Here is a 25062-nt window from a genome sequence, read left to right as displayed (position 1 = left end):
CCTCTCTCTGCCCGCTCTTGCACTCATGCTCGCTCTCTCTCTCTCTCTCTCTCTCTCTCAAAAGAAATAAACAGTTTTTAAAAAGTAAAAGTAAACAAGTGAAAATAATTTCATGACATTTTATTAACCTAATTTATATCCAATATACTATGTAATTTCAACATATGATCCATACAAAAATTATTAAGGACATATTTTACATTTCTTTTGTGCTCAATCTTAGAAACCCAGTGTACATTTTACACTTAAAACACACCTCAGCTTGGATTGGCCACATTTCCAGTGCTTGATAGCCACACATATCCTTATCAAACTAGACAACATAGGTCTAGAATGTCCTTGAGGACAGAGGCTGCTTCCTTCAGCCCTACACATTCCACAGTGATTTAAGTGCCACAAGCATGCTAAAATCAAATGTGGAAAAGCACCAAGCACAATGCTTGCTGCATAGAAAGGGTTCAACAGCGGCTCCCTTTCCTTTACATGCAACAGACACTCAAATGCTTCTGGGATTGAACTTCCAACGTGGAAATGGTGCTTCAGGATTAAGGCCATCAAGCTCTCTTTGCTCTGCCCTCTCCAAGGACCCTTGTGACCTTAATGTGGCTTCAGGGCATGTGTTCCTAATATAAGAATATTCTAGCTACCAATAAACGATCCCAACTACACAGAAATAATAATTTCTTAAATAAATAAAATAGTATCCTGGTCTTCATCAGTCCCAGTGAGTTTGATTTCCAGCAGATATGCAGGGTTCATTCACCCCTGGCTGAATTAATAATAGTGCATTTTGGAAGCTGCAGAGCTAAAGAAAAGATTCAGGAAGCGAGAACCAGGCTGGAGCCAATCTCAAACGGGTGGTCAGACCGACCCTCCATTACTGGGTCGGGGATTTATAAAGCAACTGAGCCACAGAAGCCGTTACTTGGGCCTTGAATTCTCAAGGAATTAGAATAGAGCAAAGAAGTAAGAACGCTAAAAATGCTTAACATAATTAATTATTATTTAAGAATTCAAAAGGCATTTCAGAATCTCTTATGCCTCAAAGCAACATTATAATCGTAAATTTATGTTGGATGGTACCATAAAAATTATAATTTAAACATTCGTGTTGTTTGAGCTTCTGTGATTTTGATTACATACTCAAATGCATATATTATATATATATATCAGATATATATATATATATATATATATATATATATCAGATATCACATATATATGATATAGGTATATATATCTATATGTATATCACATATATAATACAAAGCTCAACCTGACAATATTTCAACTGGAATAGGTAACATGGGAATTTCTCTACCAATTCTGGTCTCCCATGCAAATATTCTAGCCAGGCAAATATATCTTACAATACATGCATTGCCTTGTGGTTATGTCTCCTGTTAATTAAACCCTTTATTAATAAGTCATCATTGCCTTTAATCTTCCATTCTCTGTCCATCCATTGTTTGTTCCTTATACATTCACCCAAGGCATCCATCTAGCCCTTCACTGAACAGTCATGGAATGCACATCCCCAGTACACCACAGAGAGTAAGAAAATGTGGTCTTGGCCCCGGGGAAGCTCACAGTTGAATTCTCACAGCTCATTCTGCTTTTCCACTGCTAGTCTCTCTCTGAGATGCCCAAGGCTGCAGGTCTGTGCAGAAGTACCTACTAACAGGAACCTGGCTAGGGTTTTACGGACTCTGTATACAGTAAACTAGGCTGTCTGGTGAATTTCCTTCCTTAGAATATGGTCATCTGTGTTCAACACAGACTGACTTTCCAAATTAGATATGTTGAAACGGCCTATCTGCATTGAGTATTTTTACCCTTTTTTCTTAAGATCAAATGACTTTCTGTTGGCAATTCCTGCTGGGGTTTTTTTTCCCATTAAATAAATACCTGGGTGCCCCCAAGTGGCTGATGCTTCTCTCACACTGTAAGAACTGAGGACAAAATGCAGCAACCAAGAAAAACCTCACAACCATAATATTAACCTAAGTGAGAAGGGGATGAATTTAATAAGCACCAGGAAAGGAACCTAAAGTCTATTTGCATACTATAATGTATCTGATGTCAACATGCCCCCCCAAAAAAATTAAGGATATTTTTCCCTTTTTAATGTTCATGGTACGGTCTTCATGGATGTGGTGGTTGACGTTCATGGTACGGTGTGTATTTCAGGGAGGGGGCAGTGGTGTTTCCAGTATAAACCGCACAGGCTGATACAGGGTGAGGGCAGACTCTTCCTATGAGGCAGCAAATTCATTGGGCCTGAATTTTCATTTCGGAAAAGGGAATACCTTTTCTTTCATTATCGAATGAAATTCAGATAATACAAGAACAAATTGGGACTAAAAAAAGAGAAAACAATTTTTTTAATTATTATCACTGCCAGCCTGAAGAACAAAGGGAACCTTTGTGTTTGTGAGTGCGCCTGCGTTTTCTCTGTGTGAGGACTAAAAGAAGGATGCCGATGGGTGATAGACATAAACAGGATTATCAGTTTACCAACTGCTGAGAAACCAGGCCAGGCCCACAGGCTGACAACACCAGGGAGGCGGCACGGATGAACTTTCCTTTAATGCACAGGAGGCTCTGATCACTCATACAGCTGAATCCATTCAGTCAAGAAACCGAACAGCTTGCCTCTGCTTTTCTAACGTCCCAAATAAGAACAAAACCCGGCAGACACAAACAACATAGCAACAAACAGAACAAAACAACAAACTTTGATTACACATTCTTTGAATGGTTCTAAAAAAACTTTTCATGTCTCCTGAACACTGACCCGGGAAAGTACCATCAAAATGAGGATGAAACTCAGTTCAGTCCTAGACAAAAATAGCTTTGACACATTTGCTGATCTGTGGTTCTCCACATACACAAAAACACATCACCTCCGAGGATGCTCCCACTTCCTAGAGTTCTATTTATATACTTCTACTGCCAAGTCCAAGGTTCTGTCTGCACTTAAATTCTCTGTGGCCATTTATAGAGGTTGGTTTGCATCCATTAGTAAGACTGCTTATTTGAATTTTATTTCTCCCATCCGGTATCTACTGAATACCTGCTCTCTGTTATGCACTCTGCTAGGCACTGGGGATTCAAAATGAGTAAGACAGACACTGTCCTCAAAAAGCTGGCAAACTCATGAAGGAGGCTGCCTATGTGGCCCAACAACAAAAGTATGCTGTGCACCCACAAAGCTGTGCGTGAAAGGGCTGTGTGAACAACAGAGGGGGGCAGAAGTGATCCAGCACGCAGGAAAAATGGGTGGTCAGGGAAGACTCCAGGAAAGCATGGGATATTTTTATCTGTAAGTAGACAAGGGAGGAAGGGCATCTTATTCAAAGAGCCCTAAGGCTAGAGAGCACATGGCATGGTCTGGCCCTGAGAATCTTGGCACAGAGCGGAGAAACAGCGAAGTCGAGAGGATGTGTGTATAAAGCCACGTGACTGCCACATTATAAAAAAGGTCTTGCTATGGTCTGATTGTTTGTGTCCCCCCCTGAACTCAGATGTTGAACTTATAACCACGAAAGATAAATGGACATAGGAGGTGGGACCTTTGGGAGGTTCTTAAGTCACACACTTTTTTTTAGATCGGTCATTCATGCATGCAACAATTCTTTATCAGCACTATGTGCCAGACATGGTACTAGACGTTATATTGGAGACAGCCCAGCAAACAAAGCACAGCACCTGCTCTAAGGGGGCTGTCCTTGTTGGCAGCAGTGGGGAGGGAGGCTGCAATAGCAAACATACAGCATAGAGCTCAGAAGAAAGAGCAGAGCGAGTGATGGAGCAGGACAAGGTCCTACTTTGGAAAGATGGCCAGGGAAGGCCTCTCTGATAGGTTATGTTTAAGCAGAGAGGAAGGATATAAACCACATCGCAGTGGGAACCCTTCAATTCATATCTCATTAACTGCAGCAACATTCACTGCCCTTCTCAGAATCTATGTCCACTAAGGTCTATGACCTTAGTAATTTTGTTCCCATCTGCTGTTAAACCAGCCCCCAAGAAGATCTAGGTTCCTCATGAAATGTTCAGATGTATTCTCAAAACCTGTAGTCTGTTCCCTCCTGAAAATCCACAGTTATGAAATCTCCACTCATGGGTTATACTAGCTCTGGCAATTTCGTGCCTCCTGGGCTCGCAGGGACTTTACCAATCCCTCCACCCACCTGACCACAAGGTTTCTGAGAAAGTCTCATTGGACACTAGCTTGGCACAGAGTAAAGTTCAATAAATATTTGCTGAACAAATGAACGAAAGGCCCGATTCTGAATTACATCTGAGGGAATAATATACTTAAATTTGGTAGAAAATCCCATAATGAAGACTTTATGTGTATTCTTTCCACAAAATTAAGCCCAAACATTTGTCACTCTGCTCTTCCCAAAAGTCACCAATTTCTTTTTTCAAGTGAATTTAAATCAGATAACAGAATTAAGTTTTTCAAATTCTTCACTGTCTAAAGATACTCACGTCTATATTTAATACAAAAGAATATGGCAGTTCTGGAATTAGTGGTAATTAATACAAAACTTTGTGAATATACTAAAAATCACTCTAAAAAGGTGAACTTTATCATATGTCAACCATATATCAATAGAACCATTATTTTACAAAACAATGTAGAGGACTCTTCCAATAATAGATTAGTGAGCATCTGAATCTAATGAGTAAAAACAAATCTGCAATGCTCCTAATTTTTCCTATAGTTACAAAAGCTATTATTGGCTTGAATAAAGAATGAAAGGCACCATTCATATCTCTATCTACAAAAAGACAAAAAAGGTACAGGTGAGAAAAATAATTAGTGCTATGAAAAAAATTGGACATCTTGCCATTAGTTTTAAAAGCAAATTTTAAGTTCTGTTAACTCTGATGAGTTCACAGTGGCTGATGAGCCTCAAAGCCCTTTACTTGCTTAATGAAAACATCAAAAATAAAGTCTTAACTATCTATAATAAACAGAGAGGGAAAATAATTAAAATGCACAAAACCAGGCTCTCATTGGCTACCAATGATGGTATCAGTCCACCTTCTTCCAGAATATCAGAAATGAGGAAACACCCCAGCTCTCTCGCTCTAGGTGACAATTAAATTGTGTCATATGATGACTTTGTGATGTGTCTACTTGGCTAGGCTAAATACATGCCCCAAAATTACCTTTCTTGTATGTTTCCAGCATGAGTTGGTGGCCACGGATATTCTCTCACGAGTGCTAGAGGAAAGAAGGGAGGCAGCAGCCTTTTTAAAGCAAGCACACACCTTTTCCCAGTTATTCAGTCAATTACTAATTTAGTGCTGCTGTGAAGGGATTTTGCAGATGTATGTAATCAGTTGAATTTAGTCAAAGGAAATACTGAGGGGGGGGGGGGGGGCGCCTGGGTGGCGCCTGGGTGGCGCAGTCGGTTAAGCGTCCGACTTCAGCCAGGTCACGATCTCGCGGTCCGTGAGTTCGAGCCCCGCGTCAGGCTCTGGGCTGATAGCCTGGAGCCTGTTTCCCATTCTGTGTCTCCCTCTCTCTCTGCCCCTCCCCCGTTCATGCTCTGTCTCTCTCTGTCCCAAAAATAAATAAAAAACGTTGAAAAAAAAAATTTAAAAAAAGAAATACTGAGTGGGACTGACATAATTAGCTGAAAGCTCTAAAAAAAAAAAAAAAAAAAAAAAAAAAAAGACTTAAACCCTTCCTGAATTCAGAGACTCCAAGCATTAGCTCCTGCTCTTGGGGTTCCAGCCTGGTCATGATATACTCTTCTTGACTGCCTGAATTTCAAGACCTATGGATTTTAAGCATGCTTAGCAAGCCCCACAACTGAGTAAGCCAATTCCTTATAATAAATCCCTTAATCCATGTAACCTACTAGCTCTGTCACTAAAGAATCTGACTATTCCATAAGCTCTCTCCCAATCTCATGCAATGGGAGAACAGAAGATTGGAGGTGAATTAATTTTAAAAAATGAGTTTTATAATAATTTAGAGATGGAGTGAATTAAACACAATGCCACAGCTAGGCCAGTGTGCCTCAGCTCTGGCCAATGAGATACAAGTAAGAAGTCCTGGAACTCTGAGGCATGAGACAGCAGGCCCATCTTCCCCCTCTTCACCCTCTGCCTGCTCTGTAAACATGAGGTTTGGCGCTCCAGCAGCCATCTTGGACAAGGGCCATAACCTGGAGAGAGCAGACTGGAGAGCTGGAGAGAGCCACCAGCTGGGGGTGCCCACAACCGTCAGGCCAGCTCACAACTGCGTGCTTCCAGGCTGCTCTTACAGGACACGTAAAGTCACTATCTGGGGTGGGTCTCTGATACTTGTAGGTAAACACAATACCTAACTGATCCAAGGACTTTTTTCTCCAGTTTTCCTCTTCCCAGAGCAGTAAACTAACACATTCATGCTGGTGCATTAGAAGGAATAGCTATATTTAATTCCACCGCTATGTGCATGGAGACACATAAGTGTTTAAGAGGATTAGAGCGGACAAACAGTTACAGTGCAGGTCCATCTTTATTTCTCCGTGCTTCTATGCTCTGGCAAAAGAATACGAGAACGTTTTCACAGTCTGCACTAAATGTCTTCACGAAGCCACTAACTTTCATTCCCATAGAGTAGAATTTCATATGGCGAGCCTGTGGTCACATCCAAATCCACTTATTCGACAGATTGGTGATGTAGAAAATTCACTCTACTATCCCTTCAGATAGGCTCTGCCTTTTCATGTTGGAGTCATCTAACGTCTCCCAAACCAACAACCCTTGAACATGCCTGGAGTAGATTCTTTGCTGAATGGAAACCACATGGTCATTTCAAAGCCTATAATTCCGTTCAGTAGCCCTGAGCTTTTGGGATGTTCATGAACATAACCACCAAGGGTCGCACACACTTTTGGTGGTAGCCTTGCCTGCTTGAGCTCTACCACGTCACTCTCTCAGGGTGAAAAACTGCCTGACATACCACGCAGATGACAAATGTGAGAGAAAAAAAAAAATATCAGGCCCATGACCAAAGGGAAAATGAAGTGATTAATATGGAAAACACAGCAAGAAACATCAAACAGGAAAAAGTTGACATTTCCCTTTAGCTTAAAGTAAGTTTGTTTGCTCCTCACACGGACTATAAAAGGCCGGATCAAAGTATTGACATGGTGCAAAAGTGTCAGAGGTCTTCCTGACCCTGGGTCGTTTATGATACTGCAGAGTCTCTGACTCCTTTTTTTCAGAGGGAGGAAAGGAGCTGAGTTAACATAATCATAAGTCTGAATAGATAAACTTGGGAAACTGTAAGTGTGAACACAATGGGCCGAACTGTTCCCAGCATGAGCCACAGCGGTGGTGCCTCAGGTCCTTTGTGCCATTTCCTTCCGTTCAGAGTTGCCTGGACATTCCTCCCCGTCTGGTTCTGGGGTCCCTCACCCCTGACACCATTCCTGAACACTGGTGTTCCTTGGGGTTCTGAGCTCTGGCTAGTCTACCTGTCAATGTCTCCCATTCACCATTCTCACAGGAGAGGTGTTTGTCTCCATCACGGCTTCACCCGCTTTACTACTCTCAATATCGCCATTTCTTTCCTCTCTTTCTCCCAAATGTCCACAACCCACTGAACTTATTGTTCCAGAGGCACCTAGTTTATCAAGTTCAAAACTGAGCACAATTCAAATATGCCTCACACCTCAATTGCATCCTCTTTCCCTTTCCCACAGCCCGGCCACACATGCACCGCCCTCCATATTCCACACCTCAGTTACTGGCACCACCGTGCACCCAAAGGCCATTTCCACACTTGCATCTACTCTACCTTACTTTTCTACTAAGAGTAGTGGGGGCTGGATGACCCAAAAATGAAATCCATCCATCTGTGTGGATGGATCAGGGGGCTCCTGGCCTTCAGGCCTTCATCTGCACCAGCCAATCTGCAAGGGGAGAAGGGGGCCTTTGGACAGGGAGACCGCTGTGACTGCTGGGGGCCAAACCAGCAGAGGGAAAAGGGGCTGCAGTCAGCAGCTGCTTGAAGAAATGCAGAAGGCTATCTTCCCCCTTGCCTCTGTGAGTCACAGAAAAACACACCCAGCAACTTCAGGCTCCTTGACACAAATTTATGCAAGGCATGTGAGGCACACACCAGGTTCCAAAATCTTTCTAGTGTCTCCTCCCCCAGATTTGCAAACAGGAAAATAAGGCCTGGCGCATGGCTTCCTTGGCATGGATCCCAGGCTCCAGGAAGGCACCCACAGCTATGGCAGGGGTAGGGATTCACTCTCAAATCCTTTTGGCCCGTGGTCATCAACAAAGAAGCCAAAGCCAAAGACAGCCAAGGACACAAGCTCTGTAAGCACAGGTAAGATATCTCTAACATTCCCAGAGTACCTGGAGGAGACTTAATAAAGGTCCTACGTATCCACATTTGAACACAGACCAGTAAAATTTGCATTGTCTCTATTAACCTGACTTCATTTGAATCCTCATGCCGGTAGAGTCTGAAGACATTCTCCCCGTCTGTGTTCTGCTTTTCATACCTACTATAACTCAGATGCTTTTTCCCTACACCCCCTTTCAAAGTATTTCTACAGATTGCTACAAAAGTGATCTTCTAAAATTATAACTCCAGTCATGTGCTAGGCTGGCTCATCCCGGCTCCTAAGAACTCATTGGTAAATTTTCAAAAATGTTATGAATCAGTTGTTAAATATAACATTTATGAAAGACTAAATTATATAAACTTACAGTGAAATAAATTATATTAAACCCAAAGATAGTAAGTACTTAAAATGCATCACTTCTTGACTACTTTAATTCATTTCACTAAGATCTATGACCTTGAGGTTATTTAGATCTATGTTGCCCACATGTGAAAATACCATGAAATGTGCTACAGCAACTTGAAGTTGGCTGTAATGGGAGGGTTTTCACATGGACACTGACAAACCCTAAATCATAGTCTGATTTTTGTTTTGTCGATTGTCTAGCCTTAAAAAACTGGTGGAGTGGGGCACCCGGGTGGCTCAGTCGGTTAAGCGTTCAATTTCGGCTCAGGTCATGAGCTCACAGTCCGTGAGTTCGAGCCCCGCGTTGGGCTCTGTGCTGACAGCTCAGACCCTGGAGCCTGCCTTGGATTCTATGTTCCTCCCTCTCTATGCCCCTCCCCTACTCGTGCTCTATCTTGCTCTGTCTCTCAAAAATAAATAAATGTTAAAAACAATTTTTTTTAAACTGATGGAGAAAATGTTAATATGTGGTGCCTGTAGTAACTATGTTGTGAATTAAATGAAAAGTTAAGGAAATAATTCTTCTAATACTATCCAATTCACAAAGATGCATAATGAACAAGTGAAGGTCTGGGATATGCCTTCATTGTTTCACTTTGATCTTACTCCATACTGTAACAGGAAAAAATCAACTACCCTCTTTTATCAATTGTAATCATAGGTTGGCTATAAATACAAGAGTTCAGCATAAACCCAACAGAAACCTGTCAGACTGAATTAGCTAAACGGACTTTATGATCAAGAAAATTGTATGTTTTATTATTTATTTGTAAATGGTGTGCTACACAACCTTTATGTGAGGACATTTTAAAACAGACATATATACATACTTATGTATACACACATGCACATTTATTTTTCTGTAGAGCTGGTTGTTAAACATTTACCAGCACACCACTGCAGAAATCTGACTAGGTGATTCCTTTGTTTAAAATCCCTTGATAGCTCCCTAGGTCGGCTGCCTTTTATGCTCTGCTTTAAATCCTCTCAAACTCACCTCGTATTCCTGCCATTGTGATGGTAGCCAGTCCCATGAAGAATCTGGCCAGCTTCGTTTAAGTGCAACCTGACAGGGCCTCTCCAGCCCAAGCTTCTCCAATACTGCCTCATGAGGTTCCCCGGGGGAACCCACCTAGCAGTCAGGCTAGGGGTAGCCAGTGAAAAAGTGGAGCTGCCTTTAATCAACGGGAGACAAGAAATCGATAAAAGCTTCTCCCTTCACCTTCTCCAGGTGAGCTGTGCTGACATACATTTCATAAGACTTCTCCTGAGAAGATCCCCTGGAATCAAGCAATCAGTTGCCCCTGGCAATAGCCAACTCCATAATGCCTGCTTCCTGGTATGACTCTCCCTGGTCCCTCACTCCTGCTCCCAGAGAGCATTCCCAATTAAACTGCTTCACACAGACATTCCTACAGGATAGAGCCCATGCTCCTTATCTGAGCAGTAATGCCCTTCTGAAACGGGGCCTCCAGCTACCTCGCCCGCTTCATTTCCTAGCATGTCACACCCTGGTCACAAAGAATACACATACTCTTTTCCATCTCTGATGCTTTGCTCATGCTGTTCCCTGCTTAGAATTCTAGGGGCATGCAGAGAGGCATAAAATTCTGTAGTTTACTATATCCACAACCTTACAAATGAAGAAATTGAGACCCACAGTAGAAAGGTCTGGCCCAAGGTTTTCAATGGCTAATTTAAGACAGATCTGAAAGCTGTCCTGGTTTGTATGGGCTTCTGCTTCTGGTTCCTACTGTGTCCATGAATAGCTACGTTCTAGTCCTGAAAGTCTACTGAATCGTTTCCTCTTTCAACCTCCCAAAATACACGGGTTTCCATTCCCTTTAAACTACTACTTTTTATTGCCTGAGCCATTTTATCTCTCACTAAAGAAACAGATAGTAATTGACTTTTACTCAGTGATTCAGTCCAGTTCCTCAAAATTTGCTGGCCCCTTTACACAATCACTCATGATGAGTGCAGTGAGAAACACAAAAATGAATCAGACATGTTCTTTACTCAAAAGGAGTATATGATCCAGAGGAAAAAGAGGCTTGTGCACAAATATACCAGTATATGCTGTGAGTATTATAATAGGAGAAGAAGCCAAAAAGATTTAAAATATCTACTATAGTTATTTAAAATACATGCATAGAATTACAAGAAGAAAATGTCCACATGCATAGTATATAAAATAGGAGAAAGAGCAAGTCGACATACTTAGAAAACTTTAAGCAAAACTATAAGTTCAAAAAGAAGACTACTTACAGATGTAAATATTTTCGAGCCAGTGATTACCCAGGATCAACCAATTAGCAAATATATTAATTAGTGCCTATTACATACAGGCCATTTGCTTTTCACACAAATACATTCTGTGATGTTCAGACAATAAGCAACCAAAACATTGATTACAATCAAACAAAAAGAGACCTTTAAAAAGGCATCTGGTCCAGTGCCCTCCTAAAGAAACCAAGTTTCCACCTGTTCGTTTTCTTATCCAATCTATTTTCTCTGAGGGATCTATCTGTCCACACTCCTTCTTCCGCAACAACTCAGACTTGAATCCTCAGTCTCTCTTGACCTTTCCACCTCCCTCATCCCCAGCAGCCAATCAACTCCCACATCTGTGACTTGTGCATAGATCCATCCCACCACTGTATCCTTCCCACCTTCACGCTCTTCTTCAGCTCCACTCCTGCTTGGAGATCGAGCTGCCCCAATAATTCCTGAAACCACTGTCACTTCCAAAGCCATTCATCACAATGCCAGAGGTGGTGCCATTCTTAAGCATGGCTCTGATCATGCTGTTCCCTTGCTGACAAGATCCAAAAACTAAAAACATGTTTAGTTTAACTTTCTAGCTCTCTCATTCTCATTCTCTCATTCTCTCATTTCTCTCAGAAACAATTCCATCTGTTTCTGGTTGTTGTTCCCCGACACCAACACTCAGCCCACCGATGCTAGACTCTCCCTAGCTCCCACACACATCCTCGCATCAAAGGACTGGGATGGTGCCATCCCCCAAATGCCCTACCTGTCAAGGCTTTATCCACTTGCCAAGATCCTGCTTGACCTCTCTTGCTTCCATTAGGTCTTCTTAGATCTCCAGTTCATTCATCTTTTGATCCACTTCTCCACACCCTGTTGTCCACATTACTTGTACTTATTTCACAGCATTAATCTTTGAATTGTGGTTACTGATGTGTCAGCTAAACCATTAGGTCAGTGGTTCTCAAATCATGGTCCCCAAACCAGCAGCATCAGCATCATCTGGGAACTTGTTAGAAATGCAAATTTTCTGCCCGGCCCAGACCTACTGAATCAGAAACTCTAGGGTGAGGCTCAGCACTCCATTCTGATGAGCCCTCCAGGGGATTCTGATGCCCAGTGGAGTGTGAGAACCACTGAACTAGACCGTAAATCCCCCGAGGGTAGTGACTAGGACTACAGTTCATTTATCCCAGCTCTGGAGGCAGGGCCTGAAACAGACAAGAGCACTAGTGGAATTTCCGGAAATAAATTGCCCAGGGTCACACTAAGTCAGTTGCAGGGACAAAACAAGAACTCGGGGGTATCGTGAATATCGGACCATGGTTCTTTCCAGCATGACCACAGTCTCTAATTGTGAATATAGACCATTTAAGTCCATGCATAAACACCCACGTGTTGTAGAAAATGCACTTAAATTACCTAAGAATGACAAATTGTACAAATCACGTCATTTTTGGTCTGTAACTTCAAAAGGATGAGTTGCTGGAGCTAGTCAAGAAGGCTGACTTAGAGATGTCCTGCTTGTATGAAAGGAGAGATCCTGCAGGAACTGAAGAATAATCAGCCACTGAATCTGTGTTCCTCAAATGTCTCGCAGGACTGAAAAAGTAAATTATGCTCACCGAATGGCTTTAGAGGCAGACTCAGGAGGCTGTCTTTTTACAAACGTACCCTATCGTAGCTATCTTTCTTTTAAATGCATTTTTCAAGTAAGCAGCTTTTGACCAAAACATCTGCAAATATCTTAATAATGTGAAAAAAAGCTGGCATTTACTAATGTGAATAAGTTTTTAAATTTCTCACTTATTTATTTTGGGCCTCCTATTTAAAATTGACTAAAGTTGGCTACATTTTTTTTTAATGTTTATTTTTGAGAATGAGAGAGACAAAGAGTGAACGGGGGAAGGGCAGAGAAAGAGAGAGACACAGAATCTGAAGCAGGCTCCAGGCTCTGAGCTATTAGCACAGAGCCCGATGCAGGGCTCAAATTCACAAACTGCGAGATCATGACCTGAGCCAAAGTTGGACGCTTAACCAACTGAGCCACCCAGGCACCCTGAAGTTGGCTACATTTTTTGAGAGCTTATTCTTTTTCTTTCAATCTTTAGAATCCTTAAAGGCTTATTTCTCCTCAAGTGCCGTTCTTCCTTATGTTTCGTGATGGCTGTCATGCGAGCCATCATGTGGGAAAACCCATTTTCCATTTTTTTCATGACTCACTTGTAAAACGATAAATAAATGGAAGTATCACTGACCCCTTAAAATGTGAAACCTAAAGAAACTTTAAAGAGAAGGGGAAAGTGCTCAGGCTACTGAGTCCAGGTAACCTCACCCACACACGAGTAAGATTGTCCTTTTGTTATATAATCAGCAAAGGCAAGAAAGTGGGCTGGATAAGATCAAAGAGGACCGGTCAATGCTGTAGGAGGCATTGCAGAGCTGAGAAGAGTGTGCTCAGTGAATTACCATCACTTAAACATCCTCTGCTAATGTAATTCTAAACTCATTTTGGCAGCATTAAGCAGTGGATCTACATTTTGAAGAAAACCAAGCCTCTGTTTTGAGAAACTATGTCCTCAAGCCTAACCTCTGAGGAGAAGAGGCTTCAGGGTAGCTGGTGAGGCCACAGGCTAATTCAGGGCCTAAAGACCCTCAGTTGAGGGGGTGGAGGGTGTCACCATCCTCCCTGCCCTGGGGCAGTGACACCTCCCTTGCACATCAGCTCTGAGGGCTGTGAAGAGACTCCAAAGCTAAAGAAGCCTAGGCCTTATGTAAAACCATGTCTCTCCATCCCTGCCCCACACCCAGCTTGATCTGTGTGCTATGATGAAGAGAAATTATATTCATTGTTTCTGGTCATTCCTGCTCATTGGACACATGGTCATTTTAGTTATGGACAAATTTCATAACCTCTCTAGGTCCTTGGTCCCAGGAAATCACTGTGTAAGGAAAATTTTACTACCTAGAAGTAATCAGATGAGTCAGTAAGTCTATGACTTAGTGAAGAAACAAATAAATGGAGAAAAAAAATCCTGGGTGGAATCAAAAGACAGTATGAATATAGGCACCAGTTTGATTAGAAAGAATGAGAATTGAATGTCTGATCTGGCTGTGTTAAAATTTTTTTTTTTAAGTTTATTATTTACTTTGAGAGAGTGTGAGTGAGGGAGGGGTAAAGAGAGAGGGAGAGAGAGAGAGAAGCCCAAGCAGACTCCACACTGTCAGCACAGAGCCTGATGTGGGATTCGAAGGCACAAAACCGTGAGATCATGACCTGAGTTGAAACCAAGAATTGAGAATCATACACTTAACCAACTGAGCCACCCACGTGCCCCACTGTGTTAAAATAATTCTAATTATAGTCGATCAAGTGAAGTGCTCGTCCTTTATGCTTAACTTGTGCTTAATTATCATGCAATACAATAATGACTTCTCAACATGTTCAAAATTAATACTGTTACTCTTTATTTGATTGCAGCAGTAAACCCATCATGCCTCTCTAGCCAGATGTCAAGGTCCAGCTCTGGGCCTATTGCTTGATCCTGCTGGGAACTGACTCATAGGCCTGAGTTCACTTGGCCACTTATGGGGTCAGCCATGCTGAGATGGGCCTCATACTCTCTGTAGGAAGACTGAGTCCTCAATGGGGCATCAGAGCACTGGGGCCACATGGGTAACCCACTCCCCCCGAAACACTAACCAATACCTGGCCCAAATGGCCAGGTCATCTGGTCTCCACATATAATTGCCCCCAATTTGATTTTAAAAAAGGAGAACTTGCCTACGACTAAAACCACTCTCTAAAGTATTTCTGTATGTGTGAACTGGCACAGAAACAAGAATACGTTAAAGCCCCGAATTTTAGAACAAAATTGACTAATGAAATACAAAAGAAAATCTGTAACAGTAAAAGAAGTAAAGGGAATGAAATATTTTTAGGATGCTTTTCCTTTATTTTAAGCCAGGTCTGTAAGCATGTTAGGATATGATAGGCTTTTAGATGCTTTTTAAAAAAGGTGATATATAGGTTTATATACAATTTATTTAATTTTATTCTTCAGCAGAGAAAAATGCTATACATAGGAAATTTGTTTTAGAAAACAGAAAACATGCAAGATTGGCGTGAGGCTTCCTGTAACAAGTCTACCATTCTTCCAGCAGTAAGAAGGGTAAGAAGATGCTGAGTAGCATTTTCAAAGTTTTTATTTAAGGAGAATTTAAAGAAAAAGAGATGGGAAAGCCAAACGTTATTCTTAAACCCCTGTACGTTATTCCACATCCTAAAGAATTTTTAAAAAACAAATGACTACAACTTTCCCTATAGCTGATCTCAGCAATAATTTAAAGTACTGAGTGCAAAGTCAGTATACAATAGGGGAAAAAGGTGCCTTTTGACCTCCACCACTCCAAAAAACACCTGAAATACCTACATTTTAACTTTACTCCTGCAAAAAATAAAGAAAAATCTAAGTGACAATGTGTTCTTGTCCTTGATACAATGCGACGAGAGTGGTATTTTACCTCTGTGGTTTTCCTCTCAAAAGCCATGATGCCAGTCTAATCAGGAGAAAAACATCATAAAAGTTACGACTGAGGGACGTTCTACAAAACACCACTACCCCTTCAAACAGCCAAAGACATCAAAAACACAGAAAAGTCTGAGAAACAATCATCGCCAAGAGAAGACGGAAAAGAAAGGATGTTAGGGGAAAACTAAGGAAATCTGAGTAAGGTATGGACTTTAAGTTAATAATAATGCAGTAATATTAGTTTGTTAATTTTAACAAATGTACCGTTCCAATGTAAGATGTTAATAACAGAGGAACTTTGCAACTTTTCTGTAAATCTGGAACAAAAAGCTTATTTTTTGAATGGAAAATATACAAAATTAGTTTTTAATGAGATGCTTTTATAGAAAGTGGGGTTTAGAGAAGTTCCAGAACTCTGCTCTCTGCATTCCAAACCCACCCCAGTTCCAATCCTAGCCTGCCCCTGAAACACAGAGCGGTTTGAAAACCACTATGTGGAAAAACTGGAACATGTTATCATTACCAAGTGCCAGCCCATTCCAGATGGTGGGACAGTCCTGACTCCAGCGGACTGAATGACTTGGACCACAAGCTCCAGGCAGGCCGAACCACATCTTACCCCCACAAGCACATGCTGAGCACTCAAAGGACTTTGCTTAATAAATTCTCCAATGCCAGCATGACCAAGGGCCATTGCAAACACAGGGTGATGGCTTTCACTGTCAACTCTGTTAGCCTTCTTGGCAACAGATCTGCAAAAATTACCTCACCATTAGTCAAGCCTGGTGAGATGGGATGGGACAAACCTCTCCCACATGCATTTCTGGTCTCTTGGTGTCTTACAGAGGGATGCACACCCCCTAATTCTCATCACCCCACCCAAATGGCTCCTGGTAGAACTCAAAAAGACTTTAGGGGAAACAGGAGTTTCCCAAAATTAATCAGGCTTACTTTACATCACTTTTATGTTTTTGTTGCTCCATTCTGTCATAGATCATTCACCCACAGGGCAAATGGGTGCAGCTGAATCAAATCTTTATAAACTCTCCGAAAACGAAAGGTGACCTTCATGTAGAAAGCTACAGATTTTATTTCCCATTGGTCAAGAGTGACCCTTGTTCCAAATGGCAGTCATATCCCCACAAAGAATCATTGCCACAGACATGATAACATCTGCAAGTTCAGAAAAGAACAATTAGGAAAGCAGTCGAGCCATCTGAGAAGCCAGGGTTCACGCTACCATTATATACTCACATAGCAGTTTGGAGAGGCATCCAGCCAACAAGTAATTAGTGAGCACCTACTATGTGCCAGGCAAGACCCTGATGTCACAGAGTTTACATTCTTTTGTAGAAAACTCCAAATTCAAGAAAACAAGACACAAGGAAGAATTCAGATAGGGCTAAGTACTGGGATGAAAATAACCCGTAATAAGGGCTAAGAGGGATGAGTCTGTGGGCAAAGCAATGCAGACTGAATGAGGAAGCAGATTTCATGGTCAGGGAAAGCTTTTGTAGGGAGGTGACATTTGCACATCTTGTCTTGGACCTAAATGTTAAAAAGATACAAGCCATGCAAGGACTTAGGAGAAGGGCGTTCCAGGCAGAGGGAATGGCATCATGCAAAGGCCTCCAGGTGGAACCCAATGTGGTGTGTTCCAGAAACAGAACCCTCCTGACAACCCCAAGGGATGGGCAACTGCAGTTCAGAAAGGCAAACACGAAGGCTAACAGAGATAGACCCAGCACCCGCGACTCCCCTATTAGCCTTCCTGTGCTACACAGAGCTTTCCCCCTAGCCAGGAATCCAGGACTTAACAGAACTGAATTCTGACAAATAGATTTACGGGGCAAAGAGTCACCCTTTGAATGCAGTTTCACAGAATGAGAATTTGAGGCCAAACATAAAAATCAAAGCTCCCATGTGACCAGGGCCCAGTGGCCCAACTGACCTGACACTAAACAGAGTACAGGAGACACCAGAGCTGGGCAGCAAGGGCCCACAGGGCCAAGCAGGTGCATGGAATGGGAACTCACCAAGTAGCCCCCTTCCCCAAGCATCCCAATTTAGTAGGTATGTGATAGAACCTGGGAATCTGAGTTTAAATAGTTCCCAGGTGATTTTGTTTAGGCAGACCTTAGAATGACTGTGATGGAGGGTAGGGAGAGGGCATTGGGGGGTGGGGGGGTGGGTGGGAGGGAAGACTAGGGTATGAATAGGGTAGAGTCAGAAAAATCCTACCTATGCAAAAGAATAGAGTCAAGGATTACACTGAATGCAGTTGTGATCTAAAATGTTTGGAACCAATCACAATCGTACCACCTAATAGAAAAAAGACAGATAAGCACATTGTATAAGTCGGTGTATTTCTTTCCCTCCAACCACATGTCCAATTGAGAACCATCACAGCAGAAAAAAACTGAGCAAGTCTCTTTGGTCACAGTAAGAAAGAAGGAGGGAGTAAAGAAACTTTAATATTCCACAGGGGTAAAGCCAGTGGTGTGCTGAGGGCAGGGGAGAAGCCCTAACTGTACTGCAGCCTATTTCCATGGTGTAAATATTCAAACCATGGCCAGTTTCAAGCTCCTAACATGATGTCACTGAACACGCATTTTGAGAAAAGATGGGCAATAGTTACAGCATTTTTGCCATACGGAACCAACAGATGTAAACAACTTCAAGGACATAAATAACAGTTAGATTTAGTAGAATATAATCAGTAAGTGAGGACTTGTGGTGTTTATTGCCTTTGCTTTCAGTATAATTTATTTAATGCAATAAAACCTAAATCTTAGATAATTTTATTTTTAATAATAGCATCTTTAGGGGTGCCTGGGTGGCTCAATCAGTTGAGCGTCTAACTCTTGATTTCAGCTCAGCTCATGATCCCAGGGTCGTGAGATCAAACTCTGCTTTGGACTCTGTGCTGAGTGAGGAGCCTACTTAAGATTCTCACTCTCTCTCTCTCTCTCTCTCTCTCTCTCCCTCTGCCCCTTTCCCACACTTGTGCTCTCTCTCTCTCTAAAATCATCATCATCATCATCATCATCATCATCATGGCACCTTTAACAACGGGCTCACAAAATCCTGGGACATTTAAAAATCACATCTCCACATGAGCCAGTTCTAGCACACCTCTGGCAAAAGCTTTGAAAGAGCAGTCCAGTGCCTTTCCTTTCCATTCTTCCTCTTTTTGTGTCTTAGTCTTCTCTTCCCTACCATAAAGATATGGCAGTGCCTTCACATCTACTCCTAGGAGCCCTGGGGTTCCAGACTGAGGGCCAGCTGGTGCCAGGTGGCAGTCAGGGAGGGAAGGCTGGAAGAAGCAGCCAGCTCACTGTTCCCACATAGGAACTGTCAATAAGAACAGCTCTCCTTTTGGGTATTTTACATACTGGGATTTCACAGAAGAGTTCATTCAGAAAAGTGGTTCTTGGGGAGTGGGGAACGGTACCCATCATTTTTTTTTAAGTGTGAAAATTTCTGGTCAAAATTATTGACAGTCTCTACTTCCATTCATGATTTGTGTGGATACGCATTACCCACACCCCTATAAACATTACACTGCCAGCGATGCCCTCCTCACATACAATGGGAAGCTAAAGAACGTGATGGGGAAAAAAAAGAGAATGTGATAAGAAGGGTGTTTTGCCAACATAGCATGAGCTAGTTCACTCTTATCTTGAAAGTATATTGTTCTTCTTAATTGTAAATATATTTTAAAAACACACCCCTAGGGGTGCCTGGGTGGCTCAGTCAGTTAAATGAGTCAGGTCATGATCTCATGACTCAGTTTGTGGGATTGGGCCCCATGTCAGGCTCTGTGCTGAACATGGAGCCTGCTTGGGATTCTCTCTCTCTCTCTCTCTCTCTCTCTCCCTCTCTCTCTCTCTGCCCCTCCCTACTCCTGTGCCACCTCTCTCTCCCTCTCTCTCTCAAAATAAATAAATAAACTTAAAAAAATAAAAATAAAAATCACACCTCTATACATATACTCATTGGTAAAGAGCAATGAATCACGCTTCTATTAAATGCTATGCTTCTACTAAATGAATCAGGGTTCCTCTATTACATGCCATGCTACACTAATGGATTAATAAAAATCAAATTTTCAGGGTGCCTGGGTGGTTCAGTTGGTTAAGTGAGCGACTTCGGCCTAGGTCATGATCTCGCCATTCCAGTGTTCGAGTGCTGCATCAGGCTCTGTGCGGACAGCTTGGAGCCTGGAAACTGTTTCAGATTCTGTGTCTCCCTCTCTCTCTGCTCCTCCCCTGCTCATCCTCTCTCTCTCTCTCTCTCTCTCTCTCTCTCTCTCTCAAATAAATGAAACATTTTAAAAAAATTTTTATAAAAAGAAAAAAAAAGAAAAATCACATTTTCTAGCTAACATCAAAACATACACCCCAATAGGGGCACCTGGGTGGCTCAATTGGTTGAACATCTGACTTCAGCTCAGGTTATGACCTCATGGCTCATGAGTTCAAGCCCCATGTCGGGCTCTGTGCTGACATCCCAGAGCCTGGAGCCTGCTTCAGATTCTGTGTCTCCCTCTCTTTGCCCCTCCCCTGTTCATTCTCTCTCTCTCTCATAAGCAAACATTAAAAAAAAATTTTTAAACATACACCCAAAAGAATAATTATCAAAGGCATACAGTTCATTCTCTCTAGTTGTAATCAGCTTTGTAGCCAGAAATCTGTCCACTGCTTTCTCATCACTGGGTCTCATGGAATCCCACTCTCATTCAAGATTTCCTCCCGGGAAAAATTAATTTCTCCCTCAGTCCCTCAGTCCTATTCCCATAGGGCTACATCTCCATGTCTGTCCTAGCAGCAATTCCCGTTTGCACGGTTATTTATGGATGTCACTCTTAAACAATTTGGGAGGGAGGGGAGGGCAATGCGTGAAAGAAGGGAGCCTAACATTTACTGTGCCATTTCTATGTTCCAGGCTCTACGCTAAACATTTTATAGGCATTGTTTTGCTGTTCACAACAATCCTATGAGATAGGTACTATTTTTATCCCTGTTCTACAAGTGGAGAAATTAAGGCATAGAAGATTTTTATGTTACTCTTAGGCCACAGGGTGCTGGAGTCCTCAGCTGTGAATCCCAGCTCTCTGGCACTAGGCTGAGGACCCTAGTCATTATCTTTCCCAGTGAGGACTTTGTGGAGCCCAACTGTGCCTCAGAAGCCTCACAGACCTACTTTTCTTAGTCACTGCCCCATCACCCTGCATTTCCAGTCACAAGAGTAGCAACTCGGTGTTGGGATTGAGGGGAGGTAAGAGTTGGGGTTAGTCTTTGCTCCATGTTCCTAGCTTTGAAATATTTAAGTATCCCAACAGGTGGGTTTTTCCTTAGGATATAGGATTCTGGCTGGATTCCACCCCCCCCCCCCCCGCCTTTATTGTTGTTGTTCTTTTTGGCATCACAATCACGTTAGCATCCCAAATATACTTCATCTCCAAATCCTCTACCCTTAGCTTAGCTTACAGGTTTTTACTCCAAAGTGGGAACAATGGTGAGATTTTTAAAACAATGTCAAATTTCACCTTCAATTTGTTGTTTTTCCTACTCTTAGCCCCATTTATCAAATTTCCCACTTTGGGTTCTGCATTGTCACATCCCCTCTCCCTCATACATCTGGAAGTGTTTTCCTGCTCCAAGCCATGGAACCTCCATCCCAATCCATTGCTACCTCTCCAATCTCATTTCAAAGGACTCTTTCATCAAAACTTGGGTACAGAACACTGAAAAAAAAAACTTTAAAGGCCAAAAAATTGAGCACAGTTGCTAAATTCCACAGACGGCTCGCTCCACATCTACAAACGTATTTGTAAGAGTGGTTCAACGGCACAGGAGAACAAATAACGAAGTAAAACATTAGCCATAAAACCTTCTTTTCTGGAAATATCTATACATTTTGAATGAAATGAATCATACCTTCTTCATTCATCTATTAAATGCACCTTTTCATTCGGTTCACAACTATTGTTCACCATAATGGACACTGGAGAGACAAAAATGAAAAAAATACATAGCCTAGGGCCCCAAGGATCTTACCTTCTCATGGGAAACACAGGAAATAAAGAAAAAGATTGCAAACCTAGTTATTCCTAGTGATCATGCTCTATATAAAGTCCACGCATACCAAAGTGCTATAGAAAAAAACAGACTGGATCGGTATGAAGATCCCAAGCAAGTGCTAAAGTATCCCCGGGTATCTCCTCCCCATCCTCTATTGATCAGCAATGGTTTTAAGCAACATTGAAGTCACTTCATGATAAACCAAAGGAAAGATAAATTTCAACTCTGTCTGGCATCTCCAAGGGCATGAAGAGGTAACACACCAAAACACAGCCTTGTGTAGGAACTGACAAGGTTTTAGCACTGTCCTTCTGTGCCCCCTCTTTCGCTTCCTCCTCTCTACATTTGTTTCTCCCTCCCTGCCCACTACTTTTCTTTTCCCATGTTTATTCCTTATTCTCCTTCATCCAGATGTACTATCTATAAAAGCTCACTTTGAAAAAAAATCCCTGTTGAATACTGAACTTTGATTTTCCTGTTCTTAGTACAAAGTTTGTCAGTTTATGCCCTTAGATGTGTGTGTGTGTGTGTGTGTGTGTGTGTGTGTCTTAACAAAAGAACAGACTAAATGAAGTTATTTTTATTTCCATATTGCTCTTGGCTGATTCTCTTTTGTGCGGCAGAGGCTTTCCAAAGGTTCCCAACTCGAGATCCAAAAAGTTCAAAACATGATTGAGTACAGAATAAACTACTCCCTTCATGCAGAGGGGAGCCCAGGGCCACAAGCACCACCAGCAACTGGAGAAGGAATCTGGGATCTGGAGCCCTAAGCAGCAAGACTCCCCACGGCCCACAGTTGGCCACAAGCTTCTGCTCTGTGCACCCCTGACATAACCTAGGAGTTAAGTGAGCAGGTTAGCTCCAAAATGGTCATTTCCCCCATGGTTGGCAAATACAGCCCTCCCCAAAACAAACCCTGGCCTCTCCAGACTTTCCCAGGATCCTTATCCCAACCTCCTCACAATCAGGAAGTAAGGCTTAGCCCAATAGGTTTCCAGGACTCTGCCCCAAGGCTCCCAGCCCTGAACTTAACCAAACTCCACCTTAACTTCCTCTTCTGAAAAATAAGGGAGTTGAACCGACTTTCTGAGTTACACTCTGATTGCAGTTATGTCAAATTATTTCTCCCTAAGGACAAATACAAGATAGGAATATGACAACTTGAAAAAAGTTTATTGGTTAGGAGGGTGGAATCTCAGGTTATATTTTACTGATGAGACAGCAGTGCCCCAAATTCTGGGTTCGGGCTGCCAGAGATGGAACCCCAGCTCTGCCATATGCTAGCTATATGATCTCTCTGTGCTTCAAATTACCTCATCTATAAAAGGGAGATGGTATTGGTACCTATTTCACATGGTTATCTTGAGGATTAAAGGTGTTCATGTTTGTAAAATGCATAGAATAGTGCCAGGCACATAGTAGGCGCTACATAACTACTGATTAAATAAATCATTTTATTCTGTCCCTGCAATGTTTGTTTAATAAATTCAAAAATTAACCTGCAATGTTTGTTTAACAAGTTCAAAAATTAAGAAAATTTCACAACAGAAAGGAAAAAAAAAAACCTGTGACACTACGAAACACTTACATAACATATACGGTTGTTTAATAACCCAGCACTAAAACATCTGGGATCCAGATTTTACACTGCATTGTGAATTTAGGAAAACCAATACACTGGAATGCATTCCCACTGCAGCAAAAGATATGATGTGTACAATTCCTTTTCTAATCAGGAAAGTCGCAGGCTTCCCGGAAATTTAGGTTACAAGTTTCTCATTTTCACTCTGCAACAGCATTTATCCACACCCCAGCTGGAGAATACATTTTATTGTGTGGTGCTAACATTGAAAGGATTGTAAACATAAAACCAGGCCTGGCACAGTGACAGCTGTCTCCTGAATACAATGACTCAGAGCAACTGTGAGTTTAAAGAGCCATGTCTTATGTGCTAAGTCCTCGATCATTGTTTAGTAGACACCTGGAGAGCAGAAGAAATCGCCACACCCAACAGTTAGCTTGGTCAAAACTGCTTCTAGTCACTAAAAAGGTGCCACCGTCTGAGCTCAAGCATGCCTTTGATACAGGCTACTGCACTGCTAAAGGAGCCAAAAGTATTTCAATTTAAGGTGAGATATGAAGGGGAGGAAACTATAAATAACAACTAACTACCTCCCGGATTCCTCTCTCTGGATAGCTAGACTTCACAATACCTTTATATGCAAATTTAAATAGCTCACCAGCTTATTCTTATTTTTTTTTTTTTTTTACCAGCTTATTCTTAAACAGTAATGTGTCAGATCTGTCGTGATGGAGATAAGATTTACTAAACACAAACTGGCTGTGGCTTTTCACCTTTCCTCTTTAAAAGTGCATTTTGATGGGGAGGGGGGCAGGGGCGAGTGGGGGAGAGGGGAAAATGGGTGACGGTCATTGAGGAGGGCACTTGTTGGGATGAGCACTGGGTGTTGTATATAAGCGATGAATTATGGGAATCTACTTCCAAAGTCAAGAGCGCATTGTATACACTGTAAGTATAGCTAACTTGAGAATATATTAAAAAAAAAATGACAGGCTAACAAAATAAATTCTAAAAAAAAAAAAAAAGTGCATTTCTATAAAGCCATGGGAAGGAACTCAAACCTCGAATCTTGAGAAAACTAAAGCCTGCAGCACAATCACTGTCATCAAAATGTTTTGAAAACCCTATGGGAAAGACAAAAGGTGTTCTGTGGAGGGATGGTGGTGATCGTAGGACAACAACGAGAAAGTACTTAATGCTATTAACTGTACGCTTACAAATGGCTAAGATGGCAAATTTTATGTCAGGTATTCACCACAATAAAAATAAAATTTAGAAAAACTCTGTTTAAGGGTTAAAGGTAAATGAGTTTTCATAATTAGTTTTAACTAAGAAACATACACTCGTTGGGGGGCCTGGGTGGCTCAATCGGTTGAGCATCTGACTTCGGCTCAGGTCATGATCTCACAGCTCATGAGTTCCAGCCCCACATCGAGCTCTGCACTGACCGTTCAGAGCCTGGAGCCCGCTTCAGATTCTGTGTCTCCCTCTCTCTCTGCCCCTCCCTCACTCGTGCTCTGTCTCTCTCTCAAAATAAATAAACATTAAAAGATTAAAAAAAAAAAAAAAAAGAAACATATACTTGTTAATTAATCAGACAAGGAGAAGGGTCTCCCACTACCTAGTTTTAAGCAGATCAACAAACCTTTATGAGAGTTTTACAGCCCTTACCACTGTAATTCGTAAGTACTCTGACATTGGGGACAAACAAGGTAAAGACACATCTTCCACAAATCCTTAACTACTCATGCTTCTTATATTGATTGTGAGTTATACTGGATCTTGGAAAGACAGACTGGGAGTTAACA

The 25062-nt window shown here is 41.9% G+C and overlaps 1 protein-coding gene across 3 annotated transcripts in view; it reads right to left on the bottom strand.

The window, feature by feature from the left end:
• Positions 1–25062, bottom strand: part of PLD1 (phospholipase D1) — a 206701-nt gene that overhangs the window by 180287 nt on the left and 1352 nt on the right. The window contains exon 1 of one of the 3 annotated variants that reach the window (XM_060640747.3): positions 11821–15857. The exons of the other annotated variants lie outside the window; for them this stretch is intronic. The gene's annotated coding sequence lies outside the window, so the exon portion shown is untranslated. Of the gene's footprint in view, positions 1–11820; positions 15858–25062 lie in introns of those variants that run through there. 3 annotated transcript variants of the gene reach the window in all.

Source organism: Panthera onca, chromosome C2, assembly GCF_046562875.1.
Source record: "Panthera onca isolate mPanOnc1 chromosome C2, mPanOnc1 haplotype 2, whole genome shotgun sequence".
NCBI classification, from domain to species: domain Eukaryota; kingdom Metazoa; phylum Chordata; class Mammalia; order Carnivora; family Felidae; genus Panthera; species Panthera onca.
The sequence above is the reverse complement of the archived record's forward strand: the minus strand, read 5'-3'. Positions and strand labels throughout refer to the sequence as shown.